The 21,649-nt window shown below is 27.2% G+C and overlaps 1 protein-coding gene across 4 annotated transcripts in view; it reads left to right on the top strand.

The window, feature by feature from the left end:
- Positions 1-21,649, top strand: part of LOC123299586 (ABC transporter G family member 9) — a 153,009-nt gene that overhangs the window by 107,063 nt on the left and 24,297 nt on the right. The window contains exon 1 of one of the 4 annotated variants that reach the window (XM_044881838.1): positions 16,979-16,997. The exons of the other annotated variants lie outside the window; for them this stretch is intronic. The gene's annotated coding sequence lies outside the window, so the exon portion shown is untranslated. Of the gene's footprint in view, positions 1-16,978; positions 16,998-21,649 lie in introns of those variants that run through there. 4 annotated transcript variants of the gene reach the window in all.

Genomic DNA, 21,649 nt, shown 5'->3' with positions numbered 1-21,649 from the left:
GGGTGGTTCACAAATGGTTTTGAATTTCCTGTTAATATGACAACATTCCCCTTCTTAGAATTTAAGAGAGAAGAACTTCTCTAAGTTAACTTCTATATCCTTAAAATAAGCTTTCGTGTAAATCATAGGACTAATGAAAGCAAAGTTACATGCCTACAAGTATTTACATGACTTCCTAGACTTTCCAATTCTTCCATCATCCTGTTTTCCGCATCCACGCATATCGGTCAATTAAAACTGCCATTCGGGACAGTGCAGTATATACTTGTGAAGAGATAAACGTCCAATTCCTCAAAGAAATCTTCTTATTAGATCATTTTTTAGCTTCAATAGATTTATTAATTATGATTTGTATATGTTTTAAACGATATCTCTATAATCTGATGGATTCTAATTATAATATTTAAACGTCGGTCGACTATATAAATATGAATAATTAAATAAATTCACATAATAAATTATTATAATAAATACATAATTTTTTTTCAATAATAAATAATTTAGCATAACCGTTACCTCCATAAAACAAAACTTGTGCTGTCAATTTTTTAATAGATTATTTCGATTGATTAGACGCAAGCAAGCAACCATATTATTATAATAAATATTTACAAGTACAATAAATTGTTAATTTATAGTTCTACGGCTAGTGTACATTTCAGGAACTCATTTTGCGTTTGCAATTAGTTTCAATAAGCCAAGTCTTTCGCTCGAAAAATTAATCGGCATTCTGAAATTGACGCCATTCGCTTCAATTTTCAAAAAACATTTTTGTCTATTCCGATTACATTCACGTTTACTTTGAAATAATTATATAAAATTTATTTTCTTACATCTGAACGCCATTTGCGTCAATACAAAACTGAAAGTGCTTGATAAATCAGTTGCAAGTGGGTTAGGTATTCGCAATAGCCACCTGAAGCTTACAGCCAAAGTAGCTAAGATCAATTAAAATTTGTTTCTTCTGGTTTTCTTGGTATGTGCTTGTTCTACGAAGTGTACAGAAGAAGTCTGGGTAATTGGATCAACTAATCATCAACTAATTAAAGGTGCCAAGTTAAGAACTTTTTAGCCTGTCAAGTTGATGGGAATTTTTTATCTTCTCCTATCGTATGTAGAAGTTACCCAGGTGATTGGACAGACGAACTCAACCTTTTAGAAAGTACTGGAGTCTCTTGACCTTGAGTAAACCGGTGAAATTCGATTTTCTGTCTTTTAAGTTTATAGGATTCTTTTTCTTCTGGTTTTCTTTATATATACTGGTTCTTCGAAGTGTACAGAAGAGATCCAGGTGTATCTTGACTTTTAATAAACCGATGAAATTTGACTTTTCTGCCCTTCAAGTTAATGGGAATTTTTTATTCTAGTTTTCTTGGTATGTACTTATTCCTCGAAGTGCACAGAAGAGACTCAGAAATGGGCAGCCTGACTCGAACTTTATTCTCTTTTTCTTCTTTGGCTGTTCTGTGGCTGTAACCGCAGTATTTTCCCTGAAAACTTTGAAATTCGTCTATGGAAATTTTTATCCTGTAAGAAAATATATTTCATAATTAACAATAATATCTTATTTAAATTTTGTCCTCAGCGGATAGTCATTAATAATAAAGCTTGTCAAATATCCGACTCTGAGAATTTACGTAAAAAAAAGTTTTTAACACATTTTTCAACACACATCCTCTCCAATTTTGATCCTTGATGTAATGAGTCCCAAAACTCTGGCCTATAACCTATTATAAATACAAAGTTGTTTGTGATTTGCAATGATGTATGTTGTGTAAAGTTATATTTAACCGCTGAAATGAAACAATGCGGACATTTTGGTTACAATCAATGGTCGAATGCAGCTCAAGGATGTTTACTTGATATGAGAGATTTAATATTTATTATTATAATAAACTTATAGGTATATATATATATATATATATATATATATATATATATATATATATATATATATATATATTGTGATTGTATTTGATTTTATTTATATTTTTTTTTATTGTTTAGTTAGTTCATTGATCTAAACCATTATTTATTTATACTTATTATTTTATTTATTTGTAATCAAGGTATTATTCATTAGTGTAAATCATTTGTGTAGATACATGAATAGAGAAAAAAACATAATTATTGTTTTTTTTATTTTTCTTAGAAGAAAATTAATATTATTTGCACAATTTTATTATTTTTTTAATACTAATAAAATCCATTTTTAAGGTGATTGTAAACTTACAATATTGTAAAAAAGTTTTTGTTTATTACACGGTACATACATATAAACCAAATACATGCTTTGTAGTCAAGTAATGAGTTATTTTTAGCTTTACAATACCACGCAACTACAAAAATATATAATATATTGTGTGCAAGTGATGCTTATAAATTTCATAATATAGATATCGCTCTTCAATCATCAATACTCTCACTATAGTCGTCTCTGTCCATCAAATGATGAATTTTCGATGAACTCGATGAATTAAAAAATTAATTTGTTATTTACTTAAATAATTACTGGTTTTAAAATAATATTGAATAATTTTCAAAAAAACAAATTAATTTTTTTTAATGAATCAATTTATTTTAATTAAATTATTACCCAAAAAAAAAAAAAACTTAATAATTATTTACCACAGAATTAGAATATCAAAAATAAAAAAAATCTTATATAATTTTATTTAAAGAAATAAATTAATTTTGATTTTTAGTATTTTAAATAATATAATTTTTTTATTTTTGTAACAGATATTTCAAAATTCTTCAAATTTGTTACAAGGTTAGGTAAAATTAAGAATATTTATCTAATTATCTATTTATTATAAATTCAATTTTTTTTGGGTAAAATAGTTAGCTTTTTGAACAGAAAAACTATAATTCAGTCCTTTATTTAATTTAACGTTATTGATAAATATATATTTATTATCTTTGATCAAGCTTATTTGATTTATTTTACAATTTAACTTCATTTTGTCAGGGGTTCTTGCAATTTTCTTAAAAAGTAGGCATTCCTTCGTAAAACGAAAATTAATTTGATTTGGGTAGTTTACTTTCTTTTTTTTTGCAATTATGATTTGTTACTAATAATTGTCTTTTATTTTGTTTTAGGTAAGAAATTCTTCTAATTCTATGTTTCCTAAGATAATTTCAGTAAGTAATTCATAGATTTTATATATTTAAAAATTTTAGCTGTATCTTTTTCCAAATGAATACATAATCGGGGAAATTATTCAAGTTAAAATAGAAAATTCTTAGAAGTAATAAATTTGCTAACGCTAAGAAGACTTGGATGTAATTCAGCAAGTCAGTTTTCATCAAACTAATTTACGAAAAACTTTAACACCTAATAATAATTTTAAAAATAATGAAATATTGTTCCAATCTAAAATTTAAAAAAATTCTCCGTTATTAGAGAACCGTCACAAATTATTCACACATCAAAGAACTATTTATTAAATTTAGTTAGTCACAGTAAGTCGATTAAAAATAAATAAACTTTTTAAGATAGATTGACAAAGATATACACCTTCATCTATATCTGTTTATAGTTCAATCATTTTGGCTTTTTACGTCTCAAAAACACAATTATACAAATACATTTTTGTCTTCATTTTTTGGGAAAATCAGTTTTAAAAACACTATGTTATTAAAAAAATCAGTCTATAACTAAATAAACTAAGGGGTTTTTTGGGGCCGCCGAACTCGAATATCACAACGGAAATGATTCAAGGTGGATGAAGGGGTACGCCCAGAGACGAAATATGTGTAACATATTCTCATAAAACTCCAAAAGACGAGGAGTATACTGCCCACTCTGAGCACCAAGTACCCCGGGGACCATTTTCGTATTGATATTCGTGTTCAGCGGTCCGGAAAATCCCGAGTAACGAGTTTCGACGAAATATCTTACATATTCACGTAAAACTCCAAGAAACGAAGTGTAAACTGCCTGCTTTGAGCACCAAGTTCCTTGGGGGCCATTTTTGTAGTGAAATTTATGCCCCCAAAAAACCTGGAGTAACGAGATTCAACGAAATATGTCACATATACTTTGGGCACCGGTATCTTGGGGGCTATTTCTTAGTGATATTTGAGTTCAGGGGCCCCATTAATAAAATTATAACCATGTCCATCGATATTTAGTTTCCAGTTTTTCCAAAATCGATAGTTGACTCGTTTTTCGTGGTTTCTTTCTTTATCTAATAGAAAAAAAGTCCAAACCGATCGTTTTATAAATATGACAACATTTTATTGAATTTAAACTGACCAAACACAAACAAAATATTCTCAAAATTAAATATATTTGTTGAATAAAGTGTTTTAAAATAACAAGAGTAATATTCAATTCTAAAAACAAAAACTTTAAATACAAATTAATGTTCGTTCACATTTGTGTAAATGTCGCCAATGAACTTGGTTACTTATAGAGTTATTATTATTGTCAGTTTGACTGTCAATTAACTCACAGTCACATACAGTAGTCAATCTTATGGCGTAGTATATGATGGAGTGAATCGTTCAGTTACTTCTCACTTCTATGAACTATTTTAAGTCACAAATTTTACGTGCTGAGTAAAATCATGCTCTATAATTTTAAACTTTCGATCAATTGTGTAGACGAAAATAAATTCTATGGTACAAAAAGAATTGGATTTTAAAATTAGTAAGACAGAAATTTAAAACTTTCTGGGGGAAAATAATATCAATCTTCAAACTTGCTTACTTTCATCAAACATACTTAAAAACCTGCTTAAAGTATTATGAGCCAGAAGGCAATTTTAGACTTAGGATTGAAATTATCTGTGCCTTATTTTCAACTTTGATGTTCAATTTTGTTATAACTTCATGAATATTAAGGATGTATGAGCATGACAACAATGTTTGATTTAAAGGCTCAAAATTTGTTTGTAGGTAGTCTTTTACTCAAAGAATATGTGGTTAAAATTTCAGCTTAGGTATCCGTGCAAATTTTTAAGAAAAAAGTCATTAAAAATCGATATAAAATACATTGGCTCTTTTGGAGTAATCTCAAAAAACGACATATTTTGGTAGTTTTTGATAATTTTCATTTGGAATGAATGAAAACAAATTAAAAAAAAACTTTTTAATAGAAATTAAACATATTAGCAATGAATTAGAAAAGAAAAAAACTAAGTGTCACCGTCCATATAAGGGATGTAAGAGCAGGGTAGATTTAGGGTTGAAATTATTTTTATCTTATTTTCAACTTTGATGATGAATTTTGTTATAACTTCATGAATGTAGACGAAAAATAAGAATAAAATTTTTCGATATCTGTCTTGGTTTTCGAAATATCGAAAGCTAAATAATTAAACAAAATTTTCAATTTTCGATATTTTGAAAATTAAGCCACATATCGAAAAATTTTATTCTTACTTTTCGTCTTATATCGTCAAGGTCGTTTTTAAGGTTTTAACTTTAATTTGAATAGTTTTTTTTTTATTTCCACCAACTAGTTTTGGATAAATCTATAAAAACATATCATCCATCTACCGTTTCCCATAAGACCAATGTTAAGTATGCCTACTTTTGAAGTCATTTGAAGTCATATAAACACAAACTTTAACAGCTCAAATCTATAACTTTAACATCGTAGGGGGTATTAACAAATTGAACTGCTTATGCCCTTTATTAGAAATGCATAAACACGATTTAAGGATTATCCTAAGAAAACGTGATTTTTTTGGATCAAATCTACAACTTCTAATTATCCAGACCAGTGCCCTAATTGTTTGAGTCATAAATTTTTACGATAGTAGTATTTAATTTACTTAATCTGCATATTTTAATTATTCATTAACTTACGGTTCTCCGTTTATTGGTGTAAAATAAATCGTTCCTACAAGGTTTTACCTCTATCAACGGAAGTGATCATTATAAACTCATGCAATCTTCAAAACTATTCTCATCTTTTAATATTATCTAATTTTCATTTTTTTTTTCACATAAATATAAAAGTAACATTTTGTTGTTCTACTTTTCAACTCTGAATGTATTACAATTTTTATTACATATTTTTTTTAGTTTTTTAAAGATTATTATTTAATTTATTTATTTTTAAAAATATGTAGTATGTAATTTATTTTTAACAATTTACCGTTAAAAATGGTGTTTTATATTTATGTATATATTATGTAGTTTAACATTATATTATACACTTAATATAGTTTGGATATAAATGTTACCGAGAATGTACATAATAAGCTAAGATGTAGTACCTTGAATCATTCTACAGTTTCTAAAGACGTATTTTTATTTATTGGACAGCTTTTTTATTGATATAAGGGTATTTTATCAGAAGTCTGGTTGTCAATATGGTTTCGTTTTCGAATATACTAAATATAAAATTGTTTTGCGGAATTTTTTTACAAGATGACTATTATTTTCTAAATTATACTTAGAGATATGCAAGGATTGAACTTCCAAAAATCACAAAAAATTCTTAGGCTATCGGACTTTTTATTATTATTTTATCGTTCAAAGTTGGCTGAAAAAACTAATGAATCATATAGGTTATCTTTTTCAATTAGATATTTCTATATCAAAAAATCTAGAGAGTATGATAAAAAACCGTCTAAAATATTTAGACAATCTTGTAATTTATAATAATACCATAAAAAATATCAGATTTCCGATGATATAAAAACAAAATTTTAATTTAATTATGAGTTCATCGAAGATCCATCATTTCATGAACAAAGACGACTATAGTTTGAGTATTAATGATTGAAGAGCGATATCTATATTATCAAATTTATAAGCATCGCTTGCACACAATATATTATATATTTTTGTAGTTGTGTGGTATTGTAAAGCTAAAAATAACACATTATTTGACTACAAAGCATGTATTTGGTTTATCTGTATGTACCGTGCAATAAACCAAAACTTTTTTACAATAGTGTAGGGAACGTTTACACTCAGCTAAATTTTTTATAGGTTTACTTCGTGAATATTTCTCGGACCAACTTGAAATTTTCAGAGAATATATCTGAATACATGTACATTCTGGGAAAATGCAAAAAAAACATCGATTTATTGAAAATTTTAACTAGATACAACTCCTGAAAACTATCAGTTGCAACTATAGATGATTTTTACCGGTAACATATACAATATTATACACTTAATATAGTTTGCATATAAATATATACCAACAAGCTCTACCTACTCTATTATAACTTCATAATATTTATTTCCTAAAGATATTGTTTTATATAATACGGTACGTTGTTCGTAGACTGAGTTGAGTTGACTTGAACACTTATATTTATTATGACGTAGTGATATTTTAAAATATATTTTAATAGGTTATGTTGTTTTACAAGTAGGTTTCAGTAGATAAATAAACAAGCATCTTTCTCCTCTCAGCTCCGTTATATTTCTTATCTTCTTTCTTATATATAATATGTATGTACATTGGCTTGGTGTTCTATTTACCTAATAATTAACTATATATAAAAGATTTTTTTTTTTGTATTGTATCATTTTTCTAACTTGAAGAAAGTAAATAATTATAAGGTTTTTTTTAATAAGCTTTTTATTAGTTTGTTTTATCACCTGTCTAGTACTACTCTCTCAGACCTCGAAGGAAAATTTTTTTGGGAAGACGATTTATTTTACATAAATATAAAAACCGTATGCAGAGAGAACATTTCTATAATTTTAAGATCCCGTTGTCCGAATTCAAAAATTTGATATCATACTGCCCCTGTAGGCGATCTCATGAAGGTCCTCCCAAAAAACGTGTCAGACGATGAGCACCATATTTCTGGTTTGGATTATCCAAAATGAAAAAACCCAAAAAATTTCTTTATCTTCGTGAATATTTCTCAGATCAAATTTTCAGAGATATACCTACATATATGTACATTCCAGAAATTTATCACATTATTTCGAGTAGCGCTCATGATGTCCAAGAAGATTACAAGACTAGTATAGGAACTTAAATATATACTTTTGCAATAAGTATGTATTGGTACCATTTTGGAAACATGGTTTCTAAATGAAGTCACAATAACCTCTACTAAAAAAAACACACTGTACTGCAATATATTTATTTCGGTAATGCCGCATTTTTGTTATTAAATAGCATATTCGTGCTTTTTAAAATCTAACCTAAAAACCTATATTTAAAAAAAATAACAAATAATTTTGGATCATTTCGGATATCCGGAATCAATTAACACAATTTAACCCATAGAATGAATGCAATGTTTAAAATCACAAGTGGTAATCTAAAACGCTGCAATCTTTTTAATAAAAAAAAAAAAACAAGTTTTCAAATACTTTTATAATATAAAAATAAAATATACGATGCAGAGTTAAAATTTTAATTGTGCTTACATACCATGACATTAAGTTTTTCTTTCTTTTATTTACTTTATTATTATTATTAACATTTTGATAGAAAGTTGCAGTTTTCACCCGAAAAACAGTCTTCACGAGTTTTACCAAGTGATTATATTCTACCTAAAATTGAATGTTCCTTATGTATAATGGGGATGTTGGCTTAATTTTCTTATCACTTTAGATGAAGAATTTTCACTTCATGAATAGAAAAATGAAATTGGTTTTTAAATATCTTTAGAAATACACAAAATATGAATGTTTAAAACTTCTAATTAAACAAAGAGGAAAATATCGACTAGTGACATCATTACACGGTATCGCCATAGAGATAGCATATAAAACTTAGTTTTTCAAAAAGATACAGAAAACAATCTTTGAATGTCTATAACTTCTTCATTTTTAAATCAATTCTTCATTTTTAAATTAACTTTCAAATTTTGTTATGGTATCAAGTCCAATTTTACAATTTTATGGGTAATGACATTCAGGCAACTACCCTATTCATTTACAACTGATTGTGAGAAGTATTAATTCAGCCGTAGAAACATTATTCTAACAATAGTTTCACAAAGAATATAATAAGTTATCCAATCATAAAGCTATTGATCAGACCTCTAGGTATCTACCTCACAGCCTGCCTTCATTATCATTATCATTATCTTATTTTTTTGCTTTTGTACATTTACAATGATTATTACACATTAAAAATAAAGTCAAAAGAAAGAGATAACAAAAAAAAAGTGAGAAGATCCTCAAACAACATCATCATTACCTAGGTAATGTAAATAAACGCATCATAAAAACACACTAGGTATAAAGAGTTTAAGTATAACTTAACTAAGGTAGAATGTCCGTAAACGTAGGTTTTTACGAATAAAATTTTGAGTAGATGTCAAGAACAATCGTGCGTCTCCTTGAGAATTCAAAATTTTTGTCCGTCTGTTAAAAAAGATATTTGCTATCAAAGTTGGAACTTTTGCATGGGTAAATTTATCTTAAAAACTGTTCTACAGATTTTATTCAGAAACAACTTACTTCGAATTTTTTGGTACCAAGAAAACGATTCTTTCCATTCTTGTTCAAAAGGTAAACATAAAACAATTTATAAATACGCAACTGTATGTGTATGATTTGTATATGTATACATACGATGTATAATTATTAAGCACAGTTATACACGTCTGTTTTTATAGTTCTATCAAACCAAAGTGGCACTAAACAAGAGTGCCACTTTGTTTTGATATAGAACTCTTCAAACAATGAATATTTATAGCAGTATGTTTTTATGAAATTAACTATAACGGACATTATACCTTAAAATAAACTCTATACTGGTATATTCTCTTTACTATGTACATAAATATTTTTATAACTAATGCTGCAGTATTGCATGTGTTTATTTATTTGATTTAATAATCATGTGATGTGATTATTAGAACCATTTTAAATTATTTATCATATGATTATTATCAGGCTTCTTTTTTGTCTGTATTTGAATTTTAGCTTCATGTTTGAGTTTAAACGTAATTTGTAAAGTTTTTGGTATATCAGACACTTTTATTTCATAACACTAACGTTAAAATCGCAAAATATTGAGTATATTAAGCCACTATACAGTCAAAATTAGTTCTAGCAACATCGCTTATAACTACGAAGCGGTTCTAACGAAGAAATTGACAGGTCTGGACTGAAAATCTGTATAAATTCATGTATGAATGTATTAAATATAACAACATCACTAATAACAACATATCGACTTATTTTTTAGCCTTATTAACTTTAGACTTATTTTAGACTTATAACCTCGCATATCGGTTATAACGACCAATTGTCATTGGATTTAGTCAGCAATAACCACCAAAATATGTACGTATGACGACTATCAGTTATAGAGACTATTATTGTTAGTTCCTTTAATGCCGTTGTAGTAAATTAATTCATGGGATACAAAAATCAAAAATTTAGTATTTATAAAGAATAATACCTCGTTATATCAGAGCCTCGTTGTATGTCTCAGAGTCTCATATAGCCCAAATAACATACACCAAAATTTCGATGATCCAATCAAATTGTTTATTCCGAACTGTATCGTTAAAACAATTAAAAATATATAATAAATTATATTATGATACTCATTAACATAGAAATTTTCAGTTTTTATTTAAATTACTTAAGAATTAAAGACTATTAATTTATCTCTTAAGAATTAAAGAAAAATAACAATTATCTTATTACTTTTCAACTTTCAATATAGAAAAAAATTGAATTTTATGTAGGCATCTTTAAAAAAACTTAATTCAATAAATATGGTGGAAGTGCATATAAATATATAATATACAGTGAATATGGATATATCACATAACTTATTTGCGCTTCCACCAAAAATAGAAAAAAACTGCAAGAGATTCCTTTCTTTCTTAAAGTTAAATTTTATAGGTCACTAGGTATTAAATTTAATCTCTTTTTTTAATAAGATAAATTCCTTTATTTTTTAAATTTAAATCGAATCTTTAGTTATTCATCTGAGTATAACATAAAAAATAATAATTACAAAACTATTATAAACTTTGTCTTTATAGTTTTATAAATAATTTTATTGTAAGTTGTATGTGTTAATTAATACTTGACGTTTATTTACACATATATTTATTACAATCTCACCCATATAAATATTAATCTTATACAGTCTGTATCAAAAGTCCTTAGCCACTTACTTCCTGAGTTTAAAATTGAGTTGGAATTTTGAAATTAGATTTGATCATAAAAAGAGTTTTTGTCAAAAAAACTTTTTAGAAATTAAACGTTTATTATAACGAACAAAAACTATTTTGGGATTCTTAGGGACCGATCACGTAGACTACGAGAAAAACGCTTTTTAAGTATTTACAAAGCACCGCTTTGTAAAAGAAGCGGTTCATGTATTTGGGTATCACTTTTTAGTGTTTTTTGTGTGCAACCTAAATTGCAAACTTTCCAGTTATTAGTAATGCGTGTGTATAACTTGCTTACTTGTCTGGAGCCGGCAAAGCATCTATTGTTTGAAACTGACAATAAACATAGGACACAGTGTAGTTGTATACATCGATGTAGAATGACTACATAGCTACTCATCCAACGAACATTATCCGTCTTTGTGTGTTCGGGTTACCTTATGTAAATTAACATTATTGTTTGAAGCTGACAATAATCTGACGGTCACAGCACATAATACAACACACCTACTACCACCACCTTTGTTTTTCTTCACTATCACTTTTTCTCTATCATTTCAAATTTTTCATTAAATTTTAGAGAGAGTATTCCAACGATTTAAGAGACATTTGTACGTAAAAAAAAATAGATTTTTTGAAAATTTTAAATGGTAAAGATCCCTTAAACTTTGGATTAAATTATGGGTTATAAAAACATCCTATATAATTGATTTATACGTACTTTACTCAAATAAATAATAAATAATTGTTATTTGATGTTAATTTATTTCACTACAATTACCGTTGGCTAGTTTTAAATTACTTACTACTTTACTTACATTGTATTATTATATTATTACTTGAACCAGATATACATTTAATAACACCATACAATACATACATACATCTATTCTCTCTATTTATACTTAACTATAATAATAGTAAAAATAGTATTTAAAGAAATACTTTATTTTAAATTTATGAGTGAAATATTAAATTGTAAAATGCAGTTTTTTTTTTAATGATTTAAATAGCAAAAATTCTTTTACAAATTCTCTTTATATGTCTGTGTATTACACTGATTGTCAGTGAACAATGTTAGTGCTATATAAAGTGTTATAAGACTATCTTTTTCGATTTACACTAGCAAACTAGAGACCAGAAAGAACATATTTTATAAATAATAATAATAGAATTCCATTTATTTTTATTGATGTTTATTTTATTACTTATTATTACTATTATTTTATATTTTTATTTATAGATTTTATTTTTTGTGTCATACAAAAAAAAATGGTTTTGAATTAAATTTATTGTTTATTTTTCATTCATTTATTTGAAAATGAAATTAATAAATACTTGAGGGCAAAGTATTTTTATTAAATTAAATAGTAAAAAGTCATTTTTTTCTCTCTTATGTAATTGTGGGTTCTTGCTCAGATGATTTGATCGTTTGGCCGAATATCTAAAAAAAAACATGTTTTTGAGATCACAGTATAATGTTTGATTTCTTTCTATTTATTAAAATACTAATCATATATTAATATTTGTTTTCATTTATTAATTTTTTTATGACATATATAAATGATTCTCATTCATTCAATATATTTATTGTTTATTTACATTCATTTGTTTATAAATGTATTAGAATCGAAATTTATCTCTGATAGTGGCGCCAATTGAATTTTATGTTTATTACAAAATAAAACAATCTTTTGCGAGGAGTTACATCCAGTTGCGAGCGCAAAAAAACAGCGGGTTTTTATTTCTGGGAAGACCATTTATTTTATATAAATATAAAAAAAAACGTGTGCATATAGGATATTTCTTTAATTTTAAGGTCCCGTTGTCCGATTTCGAAAATTTTTTATAGTACTGCTCCTGTAAGCGATTTCCTGGAGATCCTCCAAAATAGGTGTCTGGTGGTGAGAACTATATCTCAAGTTTGGATTATCTAAAATGAAAAAGCCTAGAAAATTAGTCAAAAAATGAATACAAGAAAGCATAAAAAAAGGTCACAATTAGTTTCATAGTCATTTGACCTAATTCTCGTGTGTTTGTGATGTAACCTTCTTGGAACGACTAGGAAACACACCTGCCCTATTTTTACCGACAAAATTTTATTTAATACAAGATAACTTTTAATTTTAAAATATTCTATTGTTCTCAAGTTATCAAGACGAAGAGAAGTAAATGTTTTTAACATTTAAAATTAATTTTCTATTTCAAGGAAATCGAAGTATAAAGACATCCCGCATCTTATTAAAAAGATAAATGCTTTTAAATTAATTAAACTAATAAAATTACAAAACAACCATCATATTACTTTTAAGTTGTTCAATACAAATCGATGTACACATTAATTTATTAAACATATATCATCAACATCATACCATAATCATTCATACACACACATATTGATTAAATTATTATTAATTCTAAACATCATCATTAAAAAAAATAAAAAAATAAAAGAAAATACTTTCTAATTTCACTTAAAAACTTGTATAGTTAAGCAAAAATCCCGATGAGGACTTTCATATTGAACATACACGAGTGTATACTTGCTACAACGACATGCATTTATGTGCTGAGTATTTTCACTCATGAGAAATAAATAAATAAAAAATTTTTGAGGACAGGAAAGGGAAAATACCAGTTAACCTACAGAGCAGGTATACGCATAACATTTTCGCTTATGATAGATGAATTTAATGTAGTATGGGAGTAATGTAATACTATGCGAGAATTTACTTTATTTTCTTTGATTATTCGTCGAAATAAACGAAAAGTCCAAGATTGATATTGGATTGGTGCCTGTATATTCACGTTTTTTCGTTCGAATTCAAATTTTCTTCATTATTTGTCATTGATTTATTGTGACAACTGTGTTTCAATGAAGTTTCATGGATTCGGAATTTCTATAAGCACTATTCCAAATGCTAGTTCCTTTAAAGAAACAAAATTTTTGGTTTCATGACGCATGCTGCAGAGTAATTGATTTTATAGCGTGGTTTATTTCCATTAATTCGCTTTTAAGAATTCTAAATCGGACGCTCGAAAGCTTTTTACTATGAAAAGTTTTTTATATTTTATATTTTTATCCATTCAAAGTGATTTTTAACAGTACTCTTACTTTCATTGATTCCTGAAACTGCAGAAAATTCAACTGCTTATAGTAAGGCTTAAATTTATCTTATATATTTAAACGAGCAATTCTTGTATATATATGTATATGGAATCTCGAAACGGCTCCAACGATTTTCATAAAACTTAGTTTGCAGGGAGTTTTTGGCCGAAAAATCGATCAGCTATAGATTCATTTATAGACAACGTCGTTTAATCTAGGAAACTCTCATCTGGGAAACGGCTCCAACGATTTTCAAGAAGAATACCAAAAAAAAAAAAAAAATAACGAACAAAGCTGGATCATCTATTAATATATCCAAATTCCAGTCAAATCATTTTTATTTTTTAACTGTTATAATCAAAATTTTGTGCAAGTCACTCAAATGAAGATCCTCCATGGAAAAAATGGTCGCCTTACAAAATCTAAACACCATTCATCAAAGTTTTGTTCTAATTTGCCTTCTCAGTGATTTTCACGAAAAAAAATGTTTCATACAAAAGTTGTTAATTTTTTTTTTCATAAGGACACGTTTAAACATACAAATATTTTGACCTCAATATGCTTAGATATGGGATCATATTCTTATATCATTTTTTTCAACGACCTAAATGTAAAAACTCATTGAAGAATTTTTGCTTAATCAGATCCGATCAGCGACTGCACTAAATAATAAATAAATATATTATGAATAAGGAAATTGTTGATTCGTGTTGCAAGTCAGCAACACAACATGGCACATACAGTCAGTTTGTTGTGTGTTATATCAACTTGTTTGATCTCTTTTTAATATTTTTTTAACTTCTTTTTTAAGTAGGGCATTAGGATTGTACTGGTGTTGATAATACAATGTACTACATATATTTTTTTTTTTAAACTCAACATTATGAGAGTATTATTATTAATATTAATATAATATAATCCACCTATCTGTGAAGATAGGTAGAGTAATTGAAGACTTCATCATGCCATCATCATCATGGCACTATGGCACTTACAATCATCATGACGTTGAAGAAAGTAGGCCAATTCATAACTAGTTTAATTTTTTTTTTCTTCTTCATTTTCTTTTTAAAGAACATTATTAATTTTTTTTTTGTATTTGGTAAAAAAAATATTCAATTTCTTTTGGTAATGAAATAAATAAATAAATAAATTGTTTTCTTAAATAAGGGGGAAAGACTTTTTTGTTCTAATCGATTGAAAATATTCATGGGAATATATCATAATCTTTTAATATCTTAGCTAAGATTGAAGGATTTGATCGGTAATGCTGATCGAACTCGAGCCAAGTCCTTCCTCTTCTCAGTGACAATCCTTCCTACCTATTTCCAACAGAAGTACTTTATGACCTCTATTTCTTAGGTTGATCCTGACAGCATCATTTTTCGAACTCAAAAGCTGAAGCCCATGTTAAATATTGTTACCCTGTATTAAAAATCAAACATTTCAAGTTTTGAGAAAAGGAGATTGCTCAAAGCTGTCGGCATTGCTAGTAGATGTTTAACCAGTCCTTCCTCTCCAACGCATTCCCAACAAATAAGTCATTTATGATCCCTTTATCTTAGGTTGATCCTCACGGCACCGTTTTTCGAACTCAGAGGCTAAAGCGTATGTTAAACCTTGTTACCTTGTATTAAAAACCTCAATTAATCTTTTTCTTTGAAACATTTCAAGCTTTGAGAAAAGCAGATTGCTCAAATTTGCCGGCATTGCTAGCAGATTATCTACTAGTCTCTGCTCTTCAATTCATTCACGAATAATAGATGAAAGTCATTTATGACCCCTATTTAGGTTGATCCTGACAGCACGTTTTTCTTCTAGCTACTACAGTATTTCTACCTAAATTCTTCTAAGGATGCAATAGTTTCATAAAGGTTCTTCTCGTTGAAGCATTTCAAATTTTGAGCAAAGCTCTTATTTTCTCAATGTTTTCGTCCACCGTCTCTTCCAGGCTATATAGAGAATCTAAAAATTGAGAATGTTTTTCCTTTCATCAACACAGAAAAGCTTCTATCAATTTTTCATCTTCATCTCATTCTCTGTCATTTGTGATCATCCATTTAATTTTGGCTGATCCTGCCAGGACACTTTTGTAATTTCTCCATTCTTTATGTCTAAATTATTCTTATGATTCAATAGTATCTTTTTCTTACTTTTATAAATCTTGAGGTCACAAATTTCGAGAAATAACATACTTTCAGAAAATAAGTAATCTATCTCAATATATGATAAATGACGTGACGTTTGTAGAATATATCTAGAAGCATCTATACAACACTTTTCTATAGATAGGGTTTCTCTATTATTAAGTACTCACATCTATAATAATAATTTTTAAATTTAATGACCTGGTTTTCATATTTTAAATTGCATTTATACACAGACACAACAGACAACAGCATTTAGGTATTATAAATTTGTCAAATTTATAAACAGTGATATCATCTTGCATATCCGCATTATTTTATTAAAAATATTTTAGTGGTACATCCAATAATAATAAGTATTACATTATTCCACATTTTAATATAAAAGCACCTCTGGAGATATAATAATGTTTAGAAACTTTTTTTATAAAACTTTTAAATCAACTTAACACGAAATTTGTTCATTCAAAGATTTGAGAAAAATAGAAAATCATTTTGTCCGACATTCGAATTATTCCTTCATATTTTTATTCAAATTTTTTATATTTGTGTTTTTTTAAAATTATTTGTTTATATTAGTATCGATTAATATTTATTGCATTTTTTCTTTTGTTTCAGGTAAGAATCATTTTTCAAATACATTACCAAAACACTTTCAAAATAGTAAGTAATCGTCATATAGACTAATGCTTTTTATTGCTCACTTTCCTTTGATCGAAAGACTGAGAGTTTTATCTTATCGAGAAATATAGAATAGAATATAGACAGAATAAAGAATCAAGATACTTGGAGGATTGGATCGATTTTTAATCATTTTTTTCTTAGATGAATTTTCTTATAAGGGATATTTTTTAGAGGTTCGCAATTTTAAATTAAAATAAAACAAAGACAAATGAAATTTACATATTTTAAAAACTCTTGACAAATTTTTCGGGTAGATAAAGGAACCCTAACCTCGCACTTGAAACATATCTAAGAACACTCTCCATTAAATTACCGTTTTTCTTAGAGCCTTCTCCAAACTGAACCGATTTTGAGGATCATAGCCTAATTTCGCCGGGTATGGAACCTTAAATTCGCACTTGAAACATAAGTAAGAACCCTCTCCATTAAATTACCTTTTAATCAAGACAAAAAACAAAATCGGTTCATTCGTTTAGGCGCTATGATGCCACAGGCAGACAGACAGATAGGCAGACAGATAAAAAGGTAGACAGTGAGCAAATTTATAACGACCGCTTTTACGTTCGGGGGTTAAAAAATAATTTTAATATCAATGAAACTAGTTTTATTGGAATAATAGTTTTATGCCATTAATGTTTGAATATGATTTTGGCGTACATGACGCAATCTGGTTGCAGAATTTCCACACACTTTTTGCAGCAATTAGGGCCATAATTCATCAATATGTGAACTAAGTTACTTTACGTATTCCCAAAGAAAATATTCTAAGGAGCTTAAGTCGCTCGATCTTAGAGGCCAATTATTAGGTTCAATTAATAAAAATTTTCATAAAAATATTTCATTGAAATAAAAACTTTCAACAATTTGTAAGCGTTGTTCTAGCGTGGATTTATTAATTATGAAATGGCAAATCGGTTATCAAAAAATAGTGTTTAGTGTTGCTAACTCAACGATGTAAACTTCCAATAAAAATATCCTAAATGTTTCAAGGTTTTCGCTAACTACCTAACTACGACTTAAAATTCTTTAAGAGCCAATAAAACTTATTTAAGGACCAATAAAAACTAAATGTTATTATTATATGTATTATTTAAACAATACAAAACAAGTAATTACAACATCAGAGAAATAAAAAAACAATTTTCTTAAATAACAAAACAATAAACAAAAACTAATCGGTGTAAATGACTTGATATAGAATTCACGAAACACTGTAATAAAAATATTTTATTAATAACCTTGGTCCATACTCTCTGTACGTGTTTAAGAAAGCCAGCAGCTCTAGCTAATTCAGCCTCAGTCACTGAGTACTTTACTACGTTGTACTACGTTCGTTCCATCTAATGTCAGTTATGTATGTGTGGTGTTATTTCACATTCAAAGTCAGTTTAAGAGGTAAAAATATAATATAGTTAAGAGAATTGGTAGGCCATTCAACCTTATATTTTTACTATATTTATGATGTTGATAGTAGAAAGTGTTGTACCAGAGATCAAAATTCGAGTCCTGGTTCGAGTGTATTTTTTTCAATTCTCTTTAATTAAGAATACTAGACAAGATATTTGTCAATATTTAGTTTACGAATGTATGTAACGTATTATATATCAAAATTACGTATTATATATCTATTTTTTTCGGAGAAAATTGCTCTTAATGGACGATTTTGGAAGATATCTCAGAAATTATGCTTCCAACAGTTAAATAAACCCGATTTTTGAACTTTTTGGGCCAAAATTACCTTATATACTGAGTTTTATCGAAATAGGGAACAAAAATTTTTTCTCGATTTTTTCGATTTTTTTCAAAGGGGTACCCCTTAAAAAAATTGTAAAAAATCGAAAAAATTTTGTTGTCACCGATTTTGATAAAACTCAGTACATAAGGTAATTTTGACCCAACAAATTCAAAAATTGGGTTTATAAGACGATAGGATTCGTATTTTCGGAGAAAATTGCTCTTAATGGACGATTATGGAGGATATCTCAGAAATTATGCTTCCAACAATTAAATAAACCCGATTTTTGAACTTTTTGGGTCAAAATTACCTTATATACTGAGTTTTATCGAAATAGGGAACAAAAATTTTTTCTCGATTTTTTTGTTCTAGTCACTGATTATATTACCCCTTAAAAAAATTGTAAAAAATCGTTGGTTTCATTTGTCTGATTTGAAGTGCCTAAGTAAATAAAACCTTTAAAACATTTTAGTTTTTTTTTTAAATATCAAAATTTTGATATATATTGGATATATATCGGATATATATCAAAAATATCCGATATTTTGATATTTATAATAAATATCGGATATTTTCGAACCCTGCTTCCCTTGAAATATCTTTCAAGAAACTGGATGGAAGGTACTTTTACATCAAGGTACAAAACTTTATCATTTATACATTGTTTTAAATCTAGGTTAATATTAGGTTTAATTCAATGACGCGTTTGTTTTTGTTGTTGTTTGTTGTTCTAGTCACTGATTATATTATTTAAAAAAAAAAAAAAAACACTTACTTCACTTTTTTTTTTATATAATGAAATTTACAGTTTTAGCTGCCTGGCTAGGCTTGTTCGTTCGCTATTAGCCTAAAAATATTCATCTTTTTTTTAAAATAATATATAGCTGTTTATTAAACCATAATATCTTGATTGTAATAATACTGTTATCTGACTCTCTTGAGATTTGTTCGTGAAATTTTAATCTTCAAAGATTTTTTGATGATTAGTCTCTTGTGGATAGAGCCTATCTCTTAACTATCTGTCCATCGGCCATAGCTTGTTTCTGTCGAACTCGCTGGATGAAAACAATAAAATTTAAAAAGATTTCTGTGCTTAACATATTCTAATTTTAATTCTAATGAACAAGCATAAAATATTTTTGAGAAAATCTCCGCCTTAAGTTTCAACCGAACTGAAAAACATTGTTTAAACATAAAGAGCGGTAGTTTAAGGAAATGGCCTTAAAAGTAAGGGAAGGTGTCCTATAATGACCCCCCTAACAAAAAAATGTAATTTATAGCCAAACGAGATATGTTTCATGTCGAAATATTTTTGGTTTCGTTATTCAAGTGTTGCACAATATTGGCATTTCTTTTGATTTGTTTAAATTTTTTAAACTATTCGATATTTCTCAAAAGGGATCATTTTACTGGCCTTATAAGAATAGGTGAGTAAAATGATCCCATTGATTTTTTTACCAAACAGTTTAAATAAAATATTAAATAATTTTGATAGGGATTTATCAGAAACTTGGACTATTAACTGTTCTCTTACAATGCATCAACGATTAGTATACAAAATTATACGTTACCAAATTATAACTCTTTTTTGAACTTTATCCAGCTTGATGGGTTTGAAATCGAACTGGATTTTATTTGACTCACTTTGAGAGCTGATAAAAGCATAGTTTTTGTATCCCAGTAAAATTAATTGTAAAAAACTGAACTTTGCAATGTTTTTCATAATAAGCTTAAAAAACATGGAATATTGCGGTTTTTTAAAGAACAGAATAATGAGAAAACGTTTAACTAAAAAAAAACAGGTTATTACATAAAAGCAATATTAATATTATTCCAATATATGATTCCATTTCAAAATTAATTATACGGAACTAAATGAACGGAATGACATTCAAAGACTGACTTGAACATAAAATTATAAAAAAAAAAATTAAATTTCACAAATTAAAATGATTTATTTCTTATATGGTTTGTTTATTAATATAAAGTTTTTTTTTTTTCGTAGTGTACGTGTGAATTTCATGTATAATATTATTTACTTTCAAGTTATGTTTTGGTGACCCAAATTATGTATTTTTTTTTCTTCTTTATTTCTAAGAAATTCTTCCCATTCTCCGCTCGCTTCACAGCAGACCAAACTTCACTCATTATTATTATGTACTTATCATCATCAAACTGTGCTGAGTGAGCATGATAATTTATTGTAATTAAAGATTAATGGTAGAGAAAAAAAAATTTATGATATTGCGTCATAATTAATGTTTAATAATTATGGTGACTAATATATATATAATGAAAATAATCATATTGTTATTTTAAAAAAAAATAACATTTGAAGAATTTATTACTTTAAAAAACATAATATGGTAGGAAATACTCGAGTAACCTCTGTAAATGTACTCAAAAATCAATTCGAAACTTTAATAAAAAGTAAATATAAGTCATGGTGGAGGTGCAAATAAATGTATTGTATATGATAAGAATGGATATGCAAAGGATTTCCTTGCGATTCCACCATTTATTTAAAGCACTCAATGTAAAAGTATAGGATATTTTTTTTAACTTTATTTTTTCTCATTTGGTCATACATTTTTGTTAAAAATGTGCAGAAACTCCAGTAAATGACCAAAAAAATGTTACTTTATATGCTAAAAGATCTCGAATTGTCAAATAATCTTTAAAACTAATTTATCTAATTATTTTTGTTTTTATTTTTAAGCACTAAGGGTATTTTAAATAAAAAGCCTGATTTTTTTTTAAATGAAGTTGGACTAAGTCTAAATCAATTCTAAAAATTCTAGATGGGTTGTCTATTAGATAAATAAATGACTTCAAAAGTAGGCATACTTAACATTGGTTTTATGGGAAAACGGTAGATGGATTATATGTTTTCATA

Source organism: Chrysoperla carnea, chromosome 5 (genome assembly GCF_905475395.1).
Source record: "Chrysoperla carnea chromosome 5, inChrCarn1.1, whole genome shotgun sequence".
Classification (NCBI taxonomy): domain Eukaryota; kingdom Metazoa; phylum Arthropoda; class Insecta; order Neuroptera; family Chrysopidae; genus Chrysoperla; species Chrysoperla carnea.
Note: the sequence above shows the minus strand (reverse complement) of the source record. Positions and strands in the feature narration are given on the sequence as shown.